We start from the raw sequence: 25,162 nt of genomic DNA on the forward strand, positions 1-25,162 counted from the left end.
AGACCATCAAAGCCAATGCAGATAGAGAAACTTGGGAACAAGTGTGGAGTTTTCATTACTATAGTAGAGTTGGAGGAAGGAAATTTGAAAGAACCCCCTATGGCTAGCCTTGAGTTAACTGTGGCTGATTTTAAGGGGAAGGAGCTAGATCTCATAACTGAATAGGCTAGCCATGAATTCCTTTATGATGATAACTTCATAAAATCAAGAGCCTTTTACCAATTTGCATGGAGGACAAATATTGGAAATTTTGAAGAGAGATTCATTAAAAGGAAAGAAGAATAGCCTACTAAAGATGACTCTATTATGTAGAGTGAAATTAAAGAATAAATGATGCAAGAATTCAACAATATAACTCATAAGGAAGAAAGGAAAATGATTAAAGCACATGGGGTGCCACTTCTCCCAAATTTGGATATTGTAGATGCAATAGTTTTTAATGCTTTAAAAAAGGAGATGAGTACTAAGGAGCAAAAGCATAAAGCACTTAGTGGTGTAAGACATAGTTAGGACCATGTTTCTCTGTTTATTTCATCTCTAAAAAAAGGATCTAGGAATCATTCTTCTGATCCTAGTGACACTAAATTAATAGATAGTTTTATTGTTAAAAGAGTAGAGGACACCCCAAATGAGGAAGCTACTAAATTGAATGTTGGAACAACAAACCTCACTTTGGTGACTGCAAGAAGAGAAAAAATATTTATACAAGAATTATAGGTGAAGTATGAACAAGTCTTGGTAGCCTACAATGAGGAAATATAAAAGAGGCTTAGACTTGAAAATGAAATTTCAAGATATATAGGGCAACATGTAAGAGTATCAAAAGTTGGAAAATCATCCCAAAATTTACTTGCCTCATCACCTGTTCCTCCACCACCTACTAGCCCATAGTAGAGATTCTTGACACTCCTTTACATCAAGAAAACACTAGTAAAGAGGAAATCAAGGAAGAAAAGGCTAGGCTCAAGACTATACAAGAAGAAATATGGAAAAGGTATGAACAAAATATTAGGGAGGCAATACTTTTCTTTGTCTATGACATTGATATTGGAAGATTGCATTACATGGTTAATCAACTACTATCTATGCATAAAACTCCCAGTAATAATGAGGAAAAGTTAAGATTTAGAGAGGAGCTAATGAAAAAGATATATTTTGAGGTAATTGATAAGGGGAATGATCTCAAAGCTAAGAGGATTTATGACCAAGTAAGAGGTTTATCAGAGTTTGACATAAACAAAGAGTCCCTATAGAGAAGGATTGGGTCATGTATATTCAGGTGTAAGAATAAAAGTTTTTCTTTCTTTCCTTCATTATTCACAAAGGGAGATGAAGTGAAAACCTTGATAGACTGGGATGATGATATTTTGGCAGTCTTGAATAATAGAGTAGGCTATACTAGCTTATATGTATGTATGTATGTATGTATGTGTATATATATATATATAAATATATAATGCCAAGAGTATTCGTTCTTGAGGCACCTATTTGGGATTTATGAAAATATGTGCATCAAGAACGATTACTCTCAGTGTAATATATATATATATATATATATATATATATATATATATATATATATATATATATATATATATATATATATATATATATATATATATATATATATAAGCTAGTGTATAAAAGCTAGTGGCAGTCATGGCATAATAAGAAAAATATTTACTTTTAATTTATATTTTGATAAGGTTATTATAAAATTGTTAATTAATTTTTAATTAGAGTTGTATAAAGTTACAATAAAATTATGCTTCAATTATTATTTTTTAAATTTAATATATGGAGTTTAATTTAGATAAAAATTAATAAAATATATTTTTGGGTAAAATGTTATAGTCAAACATAGATATATGGTTAGGGACAAAGTTACCATTACAATTAATGTTAACCTTAAGGATAGAATTAGGGTTAGATTTAGCATTAGGGTTAGGGTTGGAGTTAGGGTTAGGGTTTGATTTATGGTTAAGGTTAGGATTAGAGTTATGGTTGTAGTTATTATTAGAGTTATGGTTAAGGTTCAGATTAGAGTTATGTTTATGGTTAATGTTAGGGTTAGAGTTATGGTCATGGTTAAAGTTAGGGTTAGAGTTATGTTTATGGCTAGGGTTAGGGTTATGGTCAGGGTTAGGATTATAGTAAGGCTAGGGTAAGGGTTTGAGTCAGGGTTAAAGCTAGTGTTAGGGATAGGTTTTAAGTTAGGATTAAAGTTAGGGTTAGGGTTAGGGTTAGAGTCCAATTATGTTAGAGTTAGATTTAGGGTTGGAGTTAAGGGTAGTTTTTGTTTATGGTTAAGGTTAGGGTTAGAGTTATACTCATGGTTAAGGTTAGGGTTAGAGTTAGGGTTAGGGTTAAGGTTAGGATTTGAGTCAAGGTTAAGGTTACAGTTATGATTAGGGTTAGGTTTTGAGTTAGGATTAAAGTTAGGGTTAGAGTCCAATTATGGTAGAGTTAGATTTAGGGGTAGAGTTTAGGGTGAGTTATATTTATGGTTATGGTTAGGGTTAGAGTTATGCTCATGGTTAAGGTTAGGGTTAGGGTTAGGGTTAGGGTTATAGTAGGGCTAGGGCTAGGGTTAGGGTTAGGGTTAGGTTTTGAGTTAGGGTTAAGGTTAGAGTTATAGTTAGGGTTAGGGTTTGAATCAAGAATAAACTTAGGGCTAGGGTTATGGTTAGAGTCCAATTATGGTAGAGTTAGATTTAGGGTTAGAGTTAGGGGTAGTGTTATGTTTGTGGTTAAGGTTAGTGTTAAGGTTAGGGTTCAGGTTAGGGTTAGAGTTAGAGTTAATTTCAAGGTTAAAGTTATAATTAGGGTTAGGGTTAGTGTTAGAGTTAGGGTTAGGGTTAGTATTAGAGTTAGAGTTAGGGTTAGCATTAGGATTAAAATTAAGGTGAGGGATATGGTTTGAATTAGAGTCAAGGTTAGATTTAGGGTTATTTTTAGGGTTAGGGTTACAATTAGAGCTAGAGTTAGGGTCAAGGTTAGAGTTACAGTAAGGGTTAAAGTTAGGGTTACAATTTGGTTTAGAATTAGAGTTAGAGTTAGGATTAGGGTTAGTCTTAGAATTAGGGTTACAAATATAGTTAGGATTAGAGTTAGAGTTAGGGTTAGGAAAAGGGTAAGAATTAGTGTGAGGGTTAGAATTAGGGTTACAAATACAATTAGGATTATGGTTAGGGTTAGGGTTAGAATAAGAGATAGAGTTAGAGTTAGAGTTAGAGTTAGATTTAGAATAAGGGTAAGAGTTAGAGTTAGAGTCAGGGTTATATTTAGGGTTAGAATTAAGGTTAGGGTTAGAATTGGGGTTAGGGTTAGAGTTAGAGTTAGAGTTATATATAGTGTTAGGGTTAGGATTAGGGGCAGGTTTAGAGTTAGAGCTATATATAGTGTTAGGGTTAAGATTAGGGTAAGGTTTAGTTTTAGAGTTAGGGTTAGGGTTAATGTAGGGTTAGGGTTATAAATAGAGTTAGAGTTCAGGTTAGAATTAGGGGTAGGATTAGAATTAGAGAAAAAGTTAGAGTTAGAGTTAGAGATAGGGTTATAGTTAGAGTTAGATTTAGGGTTAGAATTAGGATTGGAATTAATTAGCATTAGAGTTAGAGTTAGGGATATAATTAGTGTCAGGGTTAGGGTTAGGGTGAGAATTAAAGTTAGAGTTAGAGTTAGGGTTAGGGTTAGGGGTAAGATTAGAGTTACAATTAGAGTTAGAACTAGGTTAGGGTTAGGGCTAGAATTGGGGTTAGGGTTAGAACTAGGATTAGGGTTAGGGTTATGGGTAGAATTAGAGTTGAAGTTAGAGTTAGATTTAGGATTAGGGTTAGGGTTAAAATTAGGGTTATAGATTGAGTTAGATTTAGGGCTAGGGTAAGGGTAGGAATTAGGGTTATAAGTATAATTAGGGTTACAAATTGAGTTAGATTTAGGGCTAGGGTAAGGGTAGGAATTAGGGTTAGGGCTAGAATTAGGGTTACAAATACAATTAGGGTCAGAATTAGGATTAGGGTTAGGGTTAGATATAGAGCTAGGGTTTGAGCTAGAGTTAGAATTATACCTAGAACAAGGGCTACAGTTAGAGTTAGGGTAAGGGTTAGGGTTAGCACAAGGGTTACAGTTAGAGTTAGGGTTAACATTAGGGTTAAGGTTAGAATTAGTGTTAGTGTCAGTGTTAGAGTTAGGGTTAGAATTAGGGCTAGAATTGAGACTAGGGTTAGGGTTAGGGTTAGAATTAGAGTTAGAGTTAGGGTTCAAGTTAGAGTTAGAGTTAAAGCTAGAGATAGAGTTGGGGTTAGTGTTAGATTTAGGCTTAGGGTTATATTTAGGGTTAGATTTAGGGTTAGAGTTAGAGTTAGGGTTACAATTAGGGTTGGGGTTAGGATTAGAATTAGGGCTAGGGTTAGAGTTAGAGTTACATATAGTGTTAGGGTTAGGATTAGCATTATATATAGTATTAGGATTAGGATTAGGGGAAGGGTTAGGGTTAGAGGTAGAGTTGGAGTTAGAGTTAGGGTTAGAGTTAGAATATGGGTTAAAATTAGGGTTAGGTTTAGGGTTAGAATTAGAGTTAGAGTTAGAGCTAGAGGTAGGATTAGTTATAGTAAGGCTTAGGGTTAGAACTAGAATTAGGGTTAGACTTAGAATTAGGATTATAGTTAGGGTTATAAAGGGTTAAGGTTAGGGTTAGGGGTAGAATTAGAGTTAGAGTTAGAGTCAGAGTTAGTTAGGGTTAGGGTAGGGTTAGGTTAGGGTTAGGGTTAGAATTAGAATTAGGATTAGGGTTATAATTACAATTAGAGTTAGAGTTAAGTTAGAGTTAGAGTTAGAGTTCAAGTTAGAATTAGAGTTAGAGTTGAGTTTTGTATTATTATTGTGGTTAAGGTTATTTTTGGGTTACTAATCATATTATAGCTGATGTTAGTGCTATTATTACATTTTACCTTAGTGTTATGGTAACTTTCAAGTTAAATTTTCATGTGGGTTAGTTCTATTATAGTGCCCATGATTAGTGTTATTGTGATACAAATTATTGACCTTTTTAATAATTTAATTCCTCCCCCCCCTCTCTCTCTCCCCTCTCTAACTTCACCTAGTAATATCTCCCCCTGTCTCAATACACCCTCTAATCTCTCTCCCTAGTCTCTAGATATGCCCCCTAATCCTTCTCTCTAATATCTAGATACACCCCCTTATCTCTCTCACCCTACTCTCTAGATACACCTCCTAATCTCTCCCTCCCTCTATGCTCTCTAGATACACCCCTAATTTCTCTCTCTAGATACACCATCATATGACTCTCTTTCCATATCTCTAATATCTCTCTCTATTGAAAACAAGTCTCAATAAGAAACATAATATGAAATCCCTCTTCTCCATAAATATGCTCTCTCTCTCTCTCTATATATATATATATTTTCCCACTTATAAAAGATATAATATTATTTTTAGTTACTAGTACATATAGGGTTAGGTCAAGGTGTATAATTTACTAAATGTTTAGTACAACCATATGTAGAGTAAGAGTTAGAGTTAGGATCCAAGATTTATAATTTTATTTATATGACACTTGGTGTTATGGTTAGGGTTAATAAGTGCTTAAATGTTACACTAAAATAAGGGACATGGTTAAGGGAAGTATGAGATTCAGGTGTAGTGTTGGAGTATTTGGAGTACAACTATGGTCAAATTTGGGATATATGTTATACAAATGATTCAAATAGTGGAAAATTTTTAATTCATGAAAGGGATTTTTTTTTCTTTTTTTCTCTTCGATTAGTAAGAGGCCAAAGCCAAGATTCATTATTATTATCTGATGTGATTGATTATTATTATTTATTAATCTTGTGTAGAGTCAAACTCAAGACCTCTCAAATAAGAGACTCACAATTAACATTGTATTGTAGGCTCTTGCCTAATTCATGAAAGGGAAATTGTAAGTCCCAAAAAAACTATTTAGATGATGTAAAAAGTGTGAAAGAATATAAAGGAATCAATTTAATGGAAATTTCATGCCCTAAATTTGCAAGGCAAAATACAATCCAATATATATATATATATATATATATATATATTTTAAAATAAGGTACATCACAGAATAATACATATATATTAATGCATAACAAATATACTTGGTTGAACTACATAGAGATTGAAAATTGCAACTTACATTTTCTAAGGACATAAGGTACCACTAATTTGAACATGGGTTGGGAGGTAACACCTAGTAACTTCAAAACATGTTGATATTCTAACTAGGTCTATAGAGTAAATTGATTTCATGGATATAATATTGTCTTCTATTTAATTTCATTGTTTATGCATTCATAAAATTTTTGACCACTGAGTTTGGGAGATGTTAAGGTTAGTAGTTGTAATGAAATTTGTTTTGTTTGAAATGTGGATTTTAAGTTTCTATGAGAGGTAACCTGGTTGATTGCCCTTGATTGCAATACTAAGTTGTAAGGATGTTGTGGTTATAAATTTGGCTCTTTCTAAAAATCCAATTGAGACATTCTGTACATGTAAGTGGAGGTCGATCTCCATATTAATGGAATACTTACACCTAATCCTTTATTAGTTTTCAATTTAAATAGTTGTTTACCCCTAAGTATTCTAAATTGATCCTTGATTATTTATTACCTCATATTCCTATACAAGGATACCTTAAAAAGAATCATTTGTCCATAATTGATATTTCTAATTTATCTTACTACTTTATTCTTATTTTGTTCTATTTTAACAATTATCTTATTATTATTTTATTTTATTTTATTTTAATATTTAATTTTATTATTATATATATATATATTTAATACATACCACCCTATGTTAATTAGTACCGGCTATAATTCTAACTCCCTCCAAATTTAATTACAACTAAATCTTTATTATATTTTTAATAACATAAAACCCTCAGAATAAAAAATCACAACCTTTCCCCTATACATGAAAAACAAACAATTTTCTTAAAACCTTAAGAACTACTTCTTCCAACATTACAAACTATCAAATCACCAACCTTAACTCATTTTCTAATTAACATATGGCACACAAAATCTAACTCTAATATTAGCACATACTTTTTCAACATACTTTATTAATCTTGAAACATGACTTAAGCCTCTTAAATTCAATATTAATAATATTCTAAATTCTAAATTCTACCCCGTAATCCTAACTACACATACCCCTACCCCTTCTCATTTGCAATTTCAAAGCCCCCTTTTCCAAAAATTTGAATGCTTGGACATGGGCTCATGTGTCCACCTAAACTCCCTTCCAATAATGTTGATAAGACCACATTCTGCACTTAAGAAATGGATTATGACAACAAATCTTATAATGACTAAACTTGCCTTAGAACACACACAATTGCTTACCTAGCCCTCCACTCTTCCCAAACGTATGGGTTCTCATTTCTAGGTGTGAGGGGATAGACAAAGGTTGTTTTACACATGTGAAAGGGACTTCTCCTCCCTAGGTGCCTAAGGAGAGAAGAAGACCATGTTTAGACAAGACCATGTCCTTTCACCTTTTCATACTCATAAGGGCTTAACCAATGTGAGGCTTCCTAGTGGGGCCACCCCATCTTTTGCATGGATTTTTGAATGCGCTTGGTATGCCTAGGAAATGGAGAGTGTGTTTGGAAGTAATATGCATAACACCTTCATTTATTTTGCTTGATTGAAATTTTTAGTTATTTAAAATTTTCTCTTGCTTTATATATATATATATTTCTTTGGATTTGTGTGATAGTGACTTGAAAGTCACATGACTCTTATGAGTCCTTATGTGAAATAGCCATAGGGTAGTTAATTGTGGCATTATAGTTTTCCCATTGAAGGTTATTTATTTAATATTTTGTGGCCTAGATTCTAGGTATATTCTTTCTAATATTTAATTGCTCTATAATAGGGGAGTGGATTATTTTCACTCCCCATACATTTTCCAAAGAGGAAAAAGTGCACTTACAACACTCTTTTCTCATAGATTTTTAAGTCAAGTAGTATGAGGACTTAGTTTTTCCTACTTTCACCTAAGAAAATTGGGGCTATGTGTTGTCCTAGAATAGGTTTGATTTGGCTATTAAGTTTTTAGTTTGCAAGTTGATGATTTTTTTATAGTTCCTACCTTATCTAAAGATCTATTAAAATTTGAATCCCCAATGAACAAAATGTTCCATACATATGCAAGAAACTATAAAAACATAATAAGTTTCCTTTCATAATTTTGAATGCATAACATATAAATTTCAAATGCAATCTTCTATGTATTAAATTTGAGCTAACTATTCCAAAACAATCTATTAACCATGAAATTTTCTGCTAATTGATTTATAAGGAAAAATGTCCCAATTACATGATGCTTCCTACTACATCAAATTGCAAATGTGGAAATTTGAATTGAATATCTCTTGCAAGTACTATTTACAATCTCTTAATCACTCAATGTAAGGACTTACAATGAATCTTTCTTACAACACAACTTCTAAATCAATCCTTACACCCTTTTAACAAAATACAATAATCTGAAATTTTCATTTATACATCACATTGAGATAACAAAGGAGGCTTAGAATCACAATACATTTAAGATGACATGAACATTAATTTCTCTTTGAACACTTGAATCATTTTAACTTTATGAAGGGTGAAACCCTAATGTCTTCAAGCAATCTATCTTCACAAACCTACATACACACACAAAAATAGGAACCATGGAGGATCACCTCCCATCCTAGGCTTCTATGAAGCCACCTACCGAGCAGGGGAAACAAGATCCAAATGGGTTACACACATACATCACTTGCCATTGCATGAGCACAACACACAACACAATGCAACTCCCTCCCATGGCTTGCCTAGTGATTCACCATTGGAATCATCTCACATTCGGTGAAGGTGGACTCTTCAAAGAGGAGATGTCATAACCAAACATAAACATCATATTGCCATTGCATTTTTCCTCTCAAGGTCATCATAAATATCTCCTCCTTATTCACACAAAACCCCTTGTATCTACCAAAAAAACAAAGGTATATGGCTTCAATGGAGCCCATACTCCATGAAATAAAATAATTCCTCATCATGAGATAAAACTCTCAACTACAATATTGAGCCCAACTAAGCCCTTAACAAAAAGCTTCTCTTCCCTCCCAAGGGTGAGTGAAGCCTTCACACCCATGAACACATCCAACACTCACATTCAATCAAGAAAATTAAGAAGAAAATAAATCCCAAAGAAAATCTTCAAGAACACATAGCACATTCACATTTCCACAACACAATGCCAAGTCCACAAAGCAAGATTCATAATACAATGCATGCTCCATTACCATATCCTCCTCACTTGCAGATTTATTTTTCCATGCTAAAAGAAAGAAATGAAACATGGTTTGGAGTATCAACCTTGGTCCAAGATAAAGGCAATGATAGTTGTAGTAGAGCTCCCTTAATCTCTGTCCAAAACCTAACTATCTCTAAACTTAGAGAGTGGGTGAACAACCCACTAATTTGACCAAGACTCTCTAATAAGGCCTTCTCACTAACTATTTTATCTAAGACACCTAGCCACTTCCTCTTACAAACTTGTCTCCTCTAAATTTTCTATATTTGACTTAGTGGAAACATGGGAGAAAACACATGTGACAACTCCAAATTTGAATTGATGGAAGAATGCATGGGTAAAGGGGCCCCCTAGGCTGTCTAAGTACTCACATGTGTCTAGGTACTCACATGGTCAAAATTAGGTCCCTAACTTGATATACTATCATATGGGTAACTTATTTTAACATAAAAGACACCTTGGGACCACCTAATGACCCCTCAAAGCCCTAATCAAGTTCAGATTCAAATTTCTTATAATTGAGACCCATCCTTCCTTTTTTCAAGTGAGTTTACTTACTTATTAATAGGGTAATTAGTTTTAGGGTAAATTGCCACCATGTTAAAAACCCTAAATGACATGTCAATTACACACAAAGTTCACAAGTGGCAAGTGATACATAAAACACAATCACATTACCATGATATGCTCCTAATGCATCTTTATGATTAAACATTTCCACAAGCGAGAAACCTTATATTTATGAAGAAAAATACTTTCACAATGATGCTTTTGAATATTTCAAAAATTCACCTTGGTTAAACTATGTTCACAAGGTTTGGGACTTGTTTCCCCCAAGAATTTCCTTAGTTCCACTTCCTGCACATTAGACTCAAGCATCAATAGTTCAAGGAAGTCATATAAAATACATGTATCATAAATTCATATAATTACATAATTCAAATTCAATGTCTTTCCCTTATCATTTTAATAGTTAGTTTGAAACATTAGAATATCAGCATTTGCATATCATAAGTCATCATAATCAAATTAACATTTATCTACATATCATAATCATTCATCTGCATATCATGAATCATCAAAATCAAATTAACATTTATCTACATATCATGAATCATCATAATTAAATTAACTTTTTGTATCACACCAAAATCTAATTTTATCATGTCATAAAATTGCATCCATATGTGCTCAATCATTTCATACACAATATTAGGTTCTTAGTGCATATCACAATGTAAAACACTACTGTAGTATCAAAATCAATAGATAAAAAAATCCACTATCCATCTAAGTCTCAAATAGCTATCAAAATATCAAGGTCTCAAATATCAAAATATAAATCAAATATCTATGGTATGATGGGTCAAGGTGAGGCCTCACATCCTCCCCCCCCCCCCCCAGGCATGAACTTCCTCCTAGAGTTCATCAATAAGATAATGGTATTGAATCTTCATCTATGCTACATCCTCCCATGAAGCCATGACCTTATCATAAAAATCCCATTGGATGCTAACCTATTCTAGCTTTCTACCTCAAAGTGTAAGGGTCTATCAAGCCAAAATGTGAATGGGCTCCAATGTCATCTGTCCATTTGATTCCACCTGCAAAGCATCCTAATCTATGATGTGATACTCATCATAAATATATTTTCTTAATATAGATACATGAAATAAATCTTGAATGCATGACAAGCTAGGTGGTAGGGCTAAATGATAAGCAATTGGTCCTATCTGCTCCAAAATCTCAAAGGGACCCACAAAGTGAGGTGCTAACTTAGAGCCTTTTCCAAAATAGATTGGGCTCTTATGTGGTCATAGTTAGAAATACTCTCTCACCAACCATGTATTCTTTATCCACCCTCTTCACATCTACATATTTCTTTTGTCTATCTTGGGCTTCTCTAAGTTGCTATCTGATCAATACTACCTCCTACTCCATGTCCTTAACTGACCATAGTCCTATATATCCTATCTTCGATCCTATCCCAACTTAAGGGCATCCTGCAAGGCCTACCATACAAGGCTTGATAGGGTGGGATGCTTATGGAAGTGTGATGCCCATTGTTATAGGAAAATTTTGCAAGATGGAGGTACTCTTCCTACTTTGACTAGTGGTCCATCACATACATCCACAACATATCCTCTAGGATCTGGTTAACTCTCTATGTTTGCTCGTCTATTTGAGGATGATAGGTTGTGCTAAAATTGAGCTTGGTACCTAGAGATGTCTACAATTCCCTCCAAAATGAGGAGCTAAATAAGGAGTCTCTATTTGATATTATCTTACAAGGAATTCCATGGAGTCTAACAATATCTTGCAAGAATTCTTATGCTGTTGCAAGTACTATGAAGGTGGTGTGAATGGGTGAAAAGTGAGAAACTTTGGTCAAAGTTTCAATTGTCACGATGATGGCATCATGATGACAAGAAGACATCGAAATACCAACAATGAAAGCCATGGAGATAGTGTCCCACTTCCACTTAGGTATCTCGTATGACTACAAGAGACCACCTAGATGTCCATGTTATGCCTTAACTCTCTAACACTCTAGGCATTTGGTTATGATGTTGGCAATCTGTATTCTCATTCCTAGCCAATGATATAACTACCTTAAATTTGCATGAAGCTTCTTGACACTTGGATGTGCTGCATATGGCACTCTGTGTGCCTCCAAAATGATGAACTCTCATAAATCACCTGAGGATCGTACATATATGCACCCTTTATGGCATAGCAATCCATCTGAACCTAATGAAAAATCATAAAAGTTTACCTCTAGGGGTCTCTAAGAGTGGACTAACTGAAAAAATTCTATATAAAATATATCTTTGGGGAGATGGTGTAGTATGCACTCTCTCAAATATGTCTTAGTGATTATAGAAGATATCTCGTGACATCTCCTACTCAAGGCATCTATGACTACATTCTCCTTTCCCTTATTTTAATGTACATCAAAATCATACTCACATAAGAACTCCATCCATCTCTATCGGCATTCAAATTTGGCAGTGTGAAAATATACTACAAAATTTGGTGATCTGAATGAAGTTCAAAGTGATGTCCTGGAAGAAAGTGATGTCATCTTGCCAAGGCATGAACTACTATTGCAAGCTCCAAATCATGGGTGGGATAGTTGAGTTCATGAGTCTTGAGTTTCCTAGACTCATATTCTATGACACAACCATTTTGCATGAGAATGGCTCCAATACCATCAAATGAAGCATCTACGAAAACTAAAAAATCTGATGAAGGATTAGGATCTACTAGGATTGGTGTGCTAGTGAGTGCCTTCTTGAGCTCTAGGAAGGATCTCTTGCACTTTTCTATCCATTCAAACTTCTTCCCTTTCCTTTGTAAGGATGTGATGGGATGAGCTACTCTAGAGAATCTTGCCACAAATTGCCTATAATATCCTACTAATCTCATGAAACTCCTAACTTCTAAAAAATTTGTTAGTGTTAGCCAATCCATGATGGCCTAGATCTTGGATTGGTCAACTATGATTCCATCTCCTGATATCACATGACCTAAATAATTTATTTCCTTCCTAAATAAGGCACACTTGGACAAACTGCCATATAGTTGATTTTCCCTTAAGCATTGCAATACTTGCCTCAAGTATTCTTTGTTTTCCTTTTCATCACATGAATATAACAATATATCATCAAGGAAAACTACCAAAAAATTATCTAGAAATGTACAAAATACCCCATTCATTAGGCTCATAAATATAGCCAAGTCATTTGCAAGACCAAATGGTACCACTATAAACTCGTAGTGACCATACCTATTATGAAAAGTGGTCTTATAAATGTCACTTTCCACAATCCACAATTGATGATATCCCAACTTCAAATCTATCTTGGAGAATACTTGGGCACCCTATAATTGGTCAAATAGGTCATTGATTCTAGGGAGTCAATATCGGTTCTTGATTGTTACCTTATTCAATTGTTAGTAGTCAATACACAATCTGAGTGACTCATCTTTCTTCTGTACAAAGATTATTGATGCACCACAAGGTAAGACACTAGGAAAAATATGTCCCTTCTCCAAGATTTCCTCCAACTAAATCTTAAGTTCATTGAGTTCATGTGTAGCCATCCTATATGGAGATCTTTTAGCACTAGGTCTATGTCAAAATCAATTGCCCTAGGTGGTGGCATACCTAGAAGCTCTAAGGGAAACACATCCTTAAATTTTGGTAGTATTAGGTAGTCATCTAGAGATGGTTCCATCTCATCATATTCCTCCTTATTACTGATATATACTACAAAAAAATGACATCCATTTTGTAGACACCACTTAAGCTGCATGGTGGAGATCATACAAAGAGACAATGGCCTTTGTACTCTAAGATCACCATAGGAGTACCGCAATCATCCAAACACTCAACCGTCTTCTATCTATAGTCCACCTTAGCATTATGTGTGCATAGCCAATCCATACCAAGGACTACATCATATAATCCTAAGGGGGTAACTCAAAGATCTGCGATCATGCTCATGTTTCCAATTTGAATCTAACAATAATGTATATAGGAATTAACTATCACCTTAGCCCCAAATGCCAATTTGAATTCCCAATTATCATTCTACCTAGCTTCCACTAGCCCACAATGCTCCACTATAAAAGGGGATACAAAAGAATCGGTATCTCCATAATCAAACAAAATAGAAACCTTAATACCCTTGATTATACCTGTAGCCTCAATGACTGTAGCTTGATGCTCGGCCTGGCAGTTATCAATTGCTGAAAATACCCTATAGGATCTACCCATGTCTCCTACTATAGGCTCTAAAGTGGCTTTCCATTGATTACTAGTTGCTAGTCCCTAAGGACACTCTCTGGCTATATGTCCCATAACACTACAACCATAACAAGGCCCACAAGTCTAAATCTAAATATCCTGTAATCTAGGCTATTACTAACCACCTATCCTATTGGATCTACTATACCCACTAGGGGAGGACTCCTGAGTCCTAGCTAGCTATGCATATGGTACTTGTGGCCTCTGATCTCGCCAAGACCCCTGGGACTACCACTGCTTGGTCTTAGAGCCCTAATACCCATGTGCTAACTTCTGTCCCTTATCTTTTTTTGGAGCCTTAGAGGACTCTGCTAATTGACCCTAATTACCCTTCCATGAGAATTTATGTTGTCTTGAATGTTGAAAGTAATTCTAGTTGTGAGACAAATCTTGGGATTCCTATTTGTTACAGAGATCTTCTGCAACCAATGTTATCTCAACTACCTCCCTAAAAGTTCTCAGAAAAGCTAGGCATACTAAATTCTAAAGTGACAAGTTAAGACCCTTGGTAAATTAGTAGATCTATAGCTTCTTATCCTTCATGTACTCAAAATAAGGAACGAGCTCTAAAATCTACTCTCATACTATGCTACAGTAAGGCCCCTCTGCTAGAGGTCATGGAACTCCTCAATTTGACTTTATCTAAAATGCTCTGAGAGATTAATGTCCTTGAATTTGGCCACAACTGCCTCCCAAGAAAGTGTGTCTACTCTAACTCTACCTATGGTCTCCTCTTATTTCCACCAATTAGAAGCATTGTCTCATAGTAAGTGGATGGCAAGTTGGGCCTTTAGATTGCTCCCATATGGCTGCAACCCAAAACACCTCTCTAAACTCTGTAACCATGCCTCTGCCTATGCACCATTCATGGTTCTAATGAAAAGAGGTGGTTTGAGTTAGATCAAATCCATAATCTCTTTCCCTATGTCCTTGGGTTCTCTCACTATTTTTGGTGGCTCTATGACTAGTCGTGGATCAATCTAATGAACTGAGGCTTCTTTCAAGTCACCTTGTCCCTCTGCATCTCTAGGTGGGGGAATCCTACTTCTTTCCCTATTATCTACTCTTTTTTCCCCTAATCCTTTCTATATGGGTTTTGGAATCATAGGTGGAATCCTCTCCTACACTACTTCGATAAGATTTTGAATGGCTACAAAGAGTTGATTAATATCTTGGGGTTGTTCAGGTGGAGGCCCACCAATTCCATGGCCTTCCCCTCCTGATGCCACTTGTGCACATCTAGGGCCTCTATCCCTCTAACAACCATTACCATTAATAGTAGGCATGCTACACACAAGTTTTAGTTTTAATGATTTAAGCATTATGGGTTAGGCTCTAGTGTTGTAACCAACTACTTTGATATCAAAATGTCATGCCCCAAATTTACGAGGCAAAATACAATCCAATTTTTTTTATCAAGTACATCATAGAATAATACATATGTATTAATGCATAATAGATATACTTGGTAAAACTACATAGAGATTGAAAATTACAACTAAGGTTTTCTAAGGACATAAGGTACCACTAATTCGAATATGGGTTGGGAGGTAATACCTAGCAACTACAAAATACATTGATATTCTAACTAGGTCTATAGAGTAAATTAGTTCTGTGGATATAATATTGTCTTCTATTTAATTTCATTGTTGATGCTTTCATAAAAATTTTGACCACTTAGTTTGGGAGATGTTAAGGTTAGTAGATGTAAAAAAATTTGTTTCATCTGAAATGTGGATTTTAAGTTTCCATGAGAGGTCACCTGGTTGATTATACCCTTGATTGTAATATTAAGTTGTAAGGATGTTGTGGTTATAAACTTGGCTCTCTCTAAAACTCCAATTGAGACATTCTGTACATGTAAGTGGAGGTTGATCTCCATATTAATGGAATACTCACACCTAATCCTTTATTAGTTTTTGATTTAAATAGTTGTTTACCCCTAGGTATTTTAAATTGATCCTTGATTATTTATTATGTCATACTCCTATACAGGGATACCTTAAAAAGAATCATTTGTCCATAATTGACATTTCTAATTTATCTTATTAATTTATTCTTATTTTGTTCTATTTTAACAATTATTTTATTATTTATTATTATTTTCTTTTATTTTATTTTAACATTATTTATACATATTTTTATACATACCACTCTATGTTAATTAGTACCGGCTATTCTAACTCCCTCCAAATTTAATTACAACTAAATATTTATTATATTTTTAATAACATAAAACCCTCAGAATAACAAATCACAACCTTTCCCCTATACATGAAAAAAAAAACAATTTTCTTAAAACCCTAAGAACTACTTCTTCCAACATTAGTAACTACCAAATCACCAACCTTAACTCATTTTCCAATTATTATTAACATATGACACACAAAGTCTAATTCTAATATTAGCACATACTTTATTAACCTTGAAACATGACTTAAGCCTCTTAAATTCAATATTAATAATTTTCTAAATTCTAACTTCTACCCCTTAATCCTAACAACACATACCCCTACCCCTTCTCATTTCCAATTTCAAAGCCTCTTTTTCCCAAAATTTGAATGCTTGGACATGGGGTCATGTTTCCACCTAAACTCCCTTCCAATAATGTTCATAAAACCACATTCTGTACTTAAGAAATGGATTATGGTAGAAAGTCTTATAATGGCTAAACTTGCCTTGGAACACACACCAGTTCTTACCTAGCCCTCCACTCTTCCCAAATGCATGGGTTATCATTTCTAGGTGTGAGGGGATAGAACAAGGTTGTTTTGCACATGTGAAATCAACTTCTCCTCCCTAGTCACCTAAGGAGAGAAGAAGACCATGTTTAGACAAAACCATGTCCCTTCACCTTTTCATACTCATAAGGGCTTGACCAATGTGAGGCCACCTTGTGGGGCCACCCCAACTTTTGCATGGATTTTTTTTTTGTCTTTTTTGAATGTGCTTGGTATGCCTAGGAAATGGAGAGTGGGTTTGGAAGTAATATGCATAACACCTTCACTTATTTTGCTTGATTCAAATTTTTAGCTATTTAAAATTTTCTCTTGCTTTATATATATATATATATATATATATATATATATCTTTGGATTTGTGTGATAGTGACTTGAAAGTCACATGATTCTTATGAGTCCTTATGTGAAATAGCCATAGGGTAGTTAATTGTGGCATTATAGTTTTCCCATTGAAGGTTCTTTATTTGATATTTTGTGGCCTAGATTCTAGGTATATTCTTTCTAATATTTAATTTCTCTATAATAGGGGAGTGGATTATTTTCACCCCCCATACATTTTCTAAAGAGGAAAAAGTGCACTTAGAACACTCTTTTCTCATAGATTTTTAAGTCAAGTAGTATGAGGACTTAGTTTTTCCTACTCTCACCTAAGAAAATTGGGGCTATGTGGTGTCCTAGAATAGGTTTTATTTGGCTATTAAGTTTTTAGTTTGCAAGTTGATGATTTTTTTATAGTTCCTACCTTATCTAGAGATCTATTAAAATTTGAAGCCCCAATGAACAAAATGTTCCACAGATATGCAAGAAACTATCAAAACATAATAATTTTCCTTTCATTATTTTGAATGCATAACATATAAATTTCAAATGCAATCTTCTATGTATTAAATTTAAGCTAACTATTTCAAAAGGATCATTAACCATGAAATTTTCCACTAACTAATTTATAAGGAAAAATGTCCCAATTACATGATGCTTCCTACTACATCAAATTGCAAATGTGGAAATTTGAATTGAATATCTCTTGCAAGTACTATTTACAATCTCTCAATCACTCAACGTAAGGACTTACAATGAATCTTTCTTACAATACACCTTCTAAATCAATCATTACACCCTTTTAACAAAATACAATAATATGAAATTTTCATTTATACATCACATTGAGATAACAAAGGAGGCTTAGAATCACAACACATTTAAGACGACATGAACATTAATTTCTCTTTGCACACTTGAATCATTTTAACTTTATGAAGGGTGAAACCCTAATGTCTTCAAGAAATCCATATTCACCAACCTGCATACACACACAAAACTAGGAACCATGGAGGCTCACCTCCCATCCTAGGCTTCTATGAAACCACCCACTGAGAAGGGGAAACAAGATCCAAATGGGTTACACACATACATCACTTGTGATTGCATGAGCACAACACATAACACAACTCAACTCCCTCCCATGGCTTGCCCAATGATTCACCATTGGAATCATCTCACATTGGGTAAAGGTGGACTCTTCAAAAAGGAGATTCCATAACCAAACATAAACATCATATTGCCATTGCATTTTTCCTCTCAAGGCCATCATAAATATCTCCTCCTTATTCACATAAAACCTCTTGGATCTCCCAAGAAAAAAAGGTATATGGCTTCAATGGAGCCCATACTCCATGAAATAAAACAATTCATCATCATGAGGTAACTCTCTCAACTGCAATGTTGAGCCCAACTAAGCCCTTCACTCAAGGCTTCTCTTCCCTCCCAAGGGTGAGTGAAGCCTTCACACCCTACATGAACACATCCAACACTCACATTCAATCAAGAAAATCAAGAAGAAAAAAAAACTCAAAGAAAATCTTCAAGAACACATAGCAAACTCACATTTCCACAACACAATACCAAGTCCACAAAGCAAGGTTCACAATACAATGCATGCTCCATTACCATATCCTCCTCACTTGAAATTTTATTTTGCTATGCTAAAAGAAAGAAATGAAACATGGTTTAGTGTACCAACCTTGGTCCAAGCTAAAGGAAATGATAGTTGTAGTAGAGCTCCCTTAATCTCCCTCCAAAACTTAACTGTTTCTAAACTTAGAGAGTGGGTGAACAACCCACTAATTTGACCAAGAATCTCTAATAAGGCTTTCTCACTAACTATTTTAGCAAAGACACCTAGCCACTTCCTCTTACAAACTTGTCTCCTCTAAATTTTTTATATTTGACTTAGTGAGAACATGGGAGAAAATGCATGTGACAACTCCAAATTTGAATTAATGGAAGAATGCATTGGAAAAGTTCCCCCCTAGGCTATCTAGGTACTTACATGTGTCTAGGTACTCACATCGTCAAAATTAGGTCCCTAACTTTATATACTATCATATTGGTAACTTATTTTAACATAAAAGACACCTTGGGACCACCTAATGACCCCTCAAAACCTTAATCAAGTCCAAATTCGAATTTCTTATGATTAAAACCCATCCTTCCTTTTGTCAAGTGGGTTTACTTATTAATAGGGTAATTAGTTTTAGGGTAAATTGCCACCATGGTCAAAACCCTAAATGACATGCTAGTTACACACAAAGTTCACAAGTGTCAAGTGACACATAAAAGACATTTAAATTACCATGACATGCTCCTAATGCATCTTTATGATTAATCATTTCTACAAGAAAGAAAACTTACATTTATGAAGAAAATACTTTCACAATGAGGCTTTTGAATCTTCCAAAGATTCACCTTGGTTAAATTGTGTTCACAAGGTTTGGAACTTGTTTCCCCCAAGAATTTCCCTAGTTCTACTTCTCACACATTAAACTCAAGCATAAGTAGTTCAAGGAGGTCATATAAAATATATGTATCATAAATGCATATAATTCCATAATTCAAATTCAATGTCTTTCCCTTGTCATTTTAATAGTTAGTTCAAAAAATTAGAATATCAACATCTGCATATCATAAGTCATTTTAATCAAATTAACATTTATTTGCATATCATAATCATTCATCTACATATCATGAATCATCAAAATCAAATTAACATTTATCTACATATCATGAATCATCATAATTAAATTAACCTTTTGCATCACACCAAAATCTAATAATATCATGTCATATAACTATATACATATGTGTTCAATCATTTTATACACAATATTAGGTTCTTAGTGCATATCATAATGTAAAACACTATGTGATATCAAAATCAATAGGTAAAACAATCCACTATCCATCTAAGTCTCGAATAGATATCAAAATATCAAGGTCTCAAATATCAAAATGTAAATCAAATGTCTATGCTATGACGGGTCAGGGTGAGGCCTCACAGGAAATTATTTCTCCATGATGATGTGAGAACATTATATATTGTTGAATTTTTAATAATGCTAATGCAATTTTTATTGCAATGATTAAGAATTCTAGTCAATAAGTATGCCTATCATTAAGGACATCTATTTAGACTTATGATTTTATTTCTTAATTAAAATATTTAGTAGCCACATCCATTGAAGAAATATTTTGTACAAAAATAAATTTATTTTTTCTTGTTCTCTTCTTCATGAAAGCTACATATAACAATGGGGAAACAAAACTACCAATACAACTAATTAGAAGTAAAATTCTAAAACGAGAGACAAGAATGAACTATATACAAAAAAAAAAATCTATAATGGTGTAAATACATGTCACATTATTCAATGATTAGGATGATTTTGCGACCACTAGTACATTTTGGCAAATACGTCACTATGTGGCTAAAAATTTTAGTCACACCACTAAAATATTTAGTCAAGTGACTAAAAGTGATCAAATTCTACTATTTCTTTGTAATATATAGGTATAGGTGACTAAATAACTGACTTAGTTGATCATCTAGTAAAATCACAAGGTTAAGTGACTAAAAAGTGACCAAATAGACTACTAAACAATTGTTAGTCACTAATATTTAGTTCCCCAAACAAAAATTTCTAAATAAATAACCAAATAAACTAATAAATAGTTAGTCACTAATAATTGGTCACCAAAACTATTAAATAGATACTTACAATAGAGTTAAGTAATTATTTGTTATCAAGGTTCTTAAATTTATTCTCTTTCAAGACAAATTGTGTAAGTAGATCCTTTCTTGTCTATCCAGGCCTTATTTTTCCATTCTCATTAATGGTACCCCAGTTGATTTTTTAGTACTATACAAGGAGACCCACTATCTCATTTTTTATTTATCATAATGGAAGATCCTCTTAGTCAATGTATACCTTATAAATAGAAACTAGGAAAATGACAATAAATGTTGATAAAAATAAGATATACAACTTATACATCAAAAAACAAAATTTAAATAAATTATTTATTCTTTTAAAACTCAAAATTCTAAATTCTAAATAATAAAATCTATATAATATTAAAAAAAATATTAAAATACAACACCATTTAGTTAAATTTTAATCCAAGAACACTTTCTTACACAGAATTTCAAAGTTTAAATAAGAAAATAAGATTATAAAATGGTACTATAGTGTGAAGAAAACTTAATTTCAAAATTAAAATAAGAAAATAAGACAATAAAATGGTAAATAGTGTGAAGAAAACTTAAAGAAAAAATTAAAAGATGTATTCTGATATTTCGTGGGAAATATATCCCCCCAAAATTTCATCCGATTGGGAAAATAAAAATGAAACACCATAGGATGGGGATTGCCATGACACTAACATGGAGGGAAAAAATATACTAGAGCTCTTAAGAAACAAATGTATGAGTTTTCTTGTTTCTCAACATGAGGGATTGGCCTACACATTTTGTGGGGCACAAACAATGATTAAGCAACTCAAAAATGAGGGAAAGCTTCACCATTTTTACTGCAATTCACTTGGTTGTTAGCCATAGCTAATGGTAAGTTTGGAGTTCCCTAGTAGGAGTACACATCGTTAGACTAATGTTGAGATTGGATCTCCTTCCCCATGTGAAGGCCTAGAGTATCATTATAAGTTGATTAGGTAAGTGACCATGTGACTTTGAATTTGTAATTAATCTTTTTATTGAAATTTGTAAGAAGATTAATGAACCATATGGGGATTTAAATGTCAAGGTTCTAATAAATGTTAGGTCCAATAAACAAGATTTTAATTCCATTTTGAATGCATGTGCAAATAATGGTAATGTGGAAAGGGTACATATCTTCATTACAGTAATGGGTTTGTTTTTATTGGTAGTTATCAATAATTTCAACCCTATCATGCTTCCACACTTCTACACACCCACCACTACCAATAGCCTTGACACTAGTATAATCTCCTCCAAACCAAGGACTTGCCAAACAAATATTACAACTGAGTTGAATCTTCTCTTTCCTAACCTATCAATTTTTAGTAAAAAACATTTTTATAAATGATATATTTTTTATGAAAGTAGAAGCATCATTACATGATCATATGGTTTTCAAAATTCTAATCATCAACAATGATTAGTATCTCTTGTTTTCATATATGCCACACTATAAGTGTCTCTAGGTTAAGCATATTTATAGAGTCATTATTGATTTTCTCTAACGTCAACTTATTCCCAATAGGGAAATTAATTTCTACTTCATCCATAACTGGACAATTAATAAACCCTTCTTTTTAAATAGATGCTAATGTTAACTTGTGAAAAACATCTCTCACAATCCAAAAATATCATTAGTATCATTATAGAATTTGAAAAGTATCATCAGTATCATTTGAGCATTCCCTTGCATGTGAGTGTGTCTATGTATGGGCTGCAATCATAAAGGCTTTGATATGGATGCAGAGTCCAAATGAGTCATTTGATGAACTTGAAACAATAATTTCTAGTGAGCTTTCAAATCTATTCTGGTCATCCTCATTACTAAATGGTATCTTTTTTACCCTTCATGCTCACTTCAAGGCTACTTAGAAATGGTTGTGACATGACATTACTTGAAATTGCAAGGAGTTGGTCTAGGTGGAAAGTATAGTGCTTTAGAAGTAGTTACTATAGTATTTGATTTTCCACCGCTACAACATGGATCTATAGAGGGATTCTCATTCAAAGATTGTGTTTCTACTTTAGATCCAAAGTCTGCACTTGCACTACAATGATTAGTGCAGGTTTTTGTCTAGTTTTTGGGGGAGAATGCAAATTATGTTACATTTGAGTATGCTTGGGAGTCTGCTACACCACCTAGCACTACTTTGATGATGCTCGATGCAAATAAAATGGTTGCAGCTGTCAGTTCTAGAAATCCAACACTTGTTAGAGCTTTGACACACCTTCAAAGATGGGCATTTAGTAGATGCTAAGAGGTAAGGATTATAACATCCCAAGCTCTCATTACAATAGTAATAAGGTCAGCTGAGCCTTTTAGATTGCAAATATATGAGTTCCTTCATGTGCTAGCTCAAGGTAGAATGCAAACAAAATTTACATAGATATAGCTTAGTAATGGTGAAGACCAAGGAGCAAGTGACATTGGCCTTAGTTCTATAATTTTTCCAATTCTTTGGGTCCTAGATGAGATGTAAATATCACAAGACAAGTTGATTAAAGAGATGAGGAATCACAACAATAACAAGTAGGAGCGGATAGATGATGAACTTCAAAAGGTTTATGAGACCCAAGAGCATCTTCTTGATCTCGTCTCTTTATTTTTTAATATTCCTCAATGCAAGTATTTGCCTCTTGGGAAAATAAGTTCTAAGCTAATTGATATTTATTGAAATCATCACCATATAGATGTTATAACTAGCTTTAATGATCTAGCTATTGCACAAGGTATTTCTAATCTCATTCTTTATAGAAAAGTTGCGCAATCTCAATATACATCACTCAGTATAGAAACTAAAAATGCATGGGCAACACATCTTAATGATGGTTTATTGGGTGTTGATGTCCTAGATGTTAACTTGGTAAATGAATATCTTGCAAGAGTAGGTACTGATGCTCCTAAAGTGAAAGAAGAGAACTTAACCTCTTAGGCATCTGTTAGTTATGATCATATGTGGACAAAAAAACTTCTAGAAGCATCAGATGTAGAGGAAGATGATGCACAATAATCTAGGACATACTCCCCTAAATCAACTACATCATTTGAAACCTTAGTTTCATCTCAGTTTGATACTATGCATTATTCATCATTTTTCAACTTAGGACAATCTTCTTATGGAACAACTTCACCATTGGAGGGTAACTTTGTACCTAGACAAAGTAGTTTAAGTAACCTTTCAACTATAGATGAGATATAAACACAAGGAAGTTTAGAATTAGTAAAGGATAATAAAATATCTAGTTTTCTTTTGAAAGTATGTTGGAGATTTTATAATTATTCTTTGATATGGATTCAAGAAAAACCTAAAACTTGATTTTCTACATTGTAGGTATTCTATTTGGGGAAATAATTACATGGATGATGAAAAGGAGGTGAGCTATCTAACATCTTCACTCATTTGATCTTCATGGAATATTCCTCAGAGTATAAAAGCTTATCTTGTCTCAGCTTCACACTTAGATGAAAATTTTACTTTTCTTGGGAATTTTATAAGGGCACTTTTTATTCTAATTATTGAGAAGGCAATAACTATGTTGATTTTTATTTTCACCTCTAGTTCCTTTTAAGGATTCAAATTGGAAATAATTGTTTCAATGCATTTGACAATTTGGCTTCTTCATATTTATTGTGGATTAAATTTTTTTATTGTATTTCTTATTATTTCAAAATCTACCATTTGTGTAATGTCCCTTTTTTGGATAGGTTGAAATATTGAGACAAGGTTCTCAAATTTTCATTTACAATAGACTTATTTCTATTTAAGATCTTTACTCACAAAAGTTTTCATGAAACTATGTGATAAATAGATGACCAATAGATGAAATGTGATTGCAATATCCCTTAGTTATTTACAATTGACAATCCCTCTTACATCCAAATAATTTCATTAGATAGTTTTCATGATCTCAAGACCGAGAGAAATTTGGATTTGGATATTCACAATGACATTTTGTTATAGGCCTTCTTAGTTTGTTTACCATATATCTGCACAATAGTATCCCATATTGGAGAGGTACTATGAATAAAACTAAGTTTATATCAATCTTGTCTCAAAAAACATGTTCTACTATAGTTTTGAAATCATACATCTTAATCATTCATGAAACTTGCCTCCCGACTCTTCTTTTTGTTGCATCTGTTATCATAGGATATCACTTCTAGATGTAAAGTACCAATGACAATAGTAATATTTTTCTTTA

General features: G+C 33.4%; 1 pseudogene; it reads left to right on the forward strand.

The window, feature by feature from the left end:
- Positions 1-24,159, forward strand: part of LOC149552114 (uncharacterized) — a 100,355-nt pseudogene extending 76,196 nt beyond the window's left edge.
- The last annotated feature ends 1,003 nt before the right edge of the window (positions 24,160-25,162 follow it).

This window comes from Cupressus sempervirens, chromosome 6 (assembly GCF_028749045.1).
Source record: "Cupressus sempervirens isolate cs-2001-9-10 chromosome 6, ASM2874904v1, whole genome shotgun sequence".
NCBI lineage: Eukaryota > Viridiplantae > Streptophyta > Pinopsida > Cupressales > Cupressaceae > Cupressus > Cupressus sempervirens.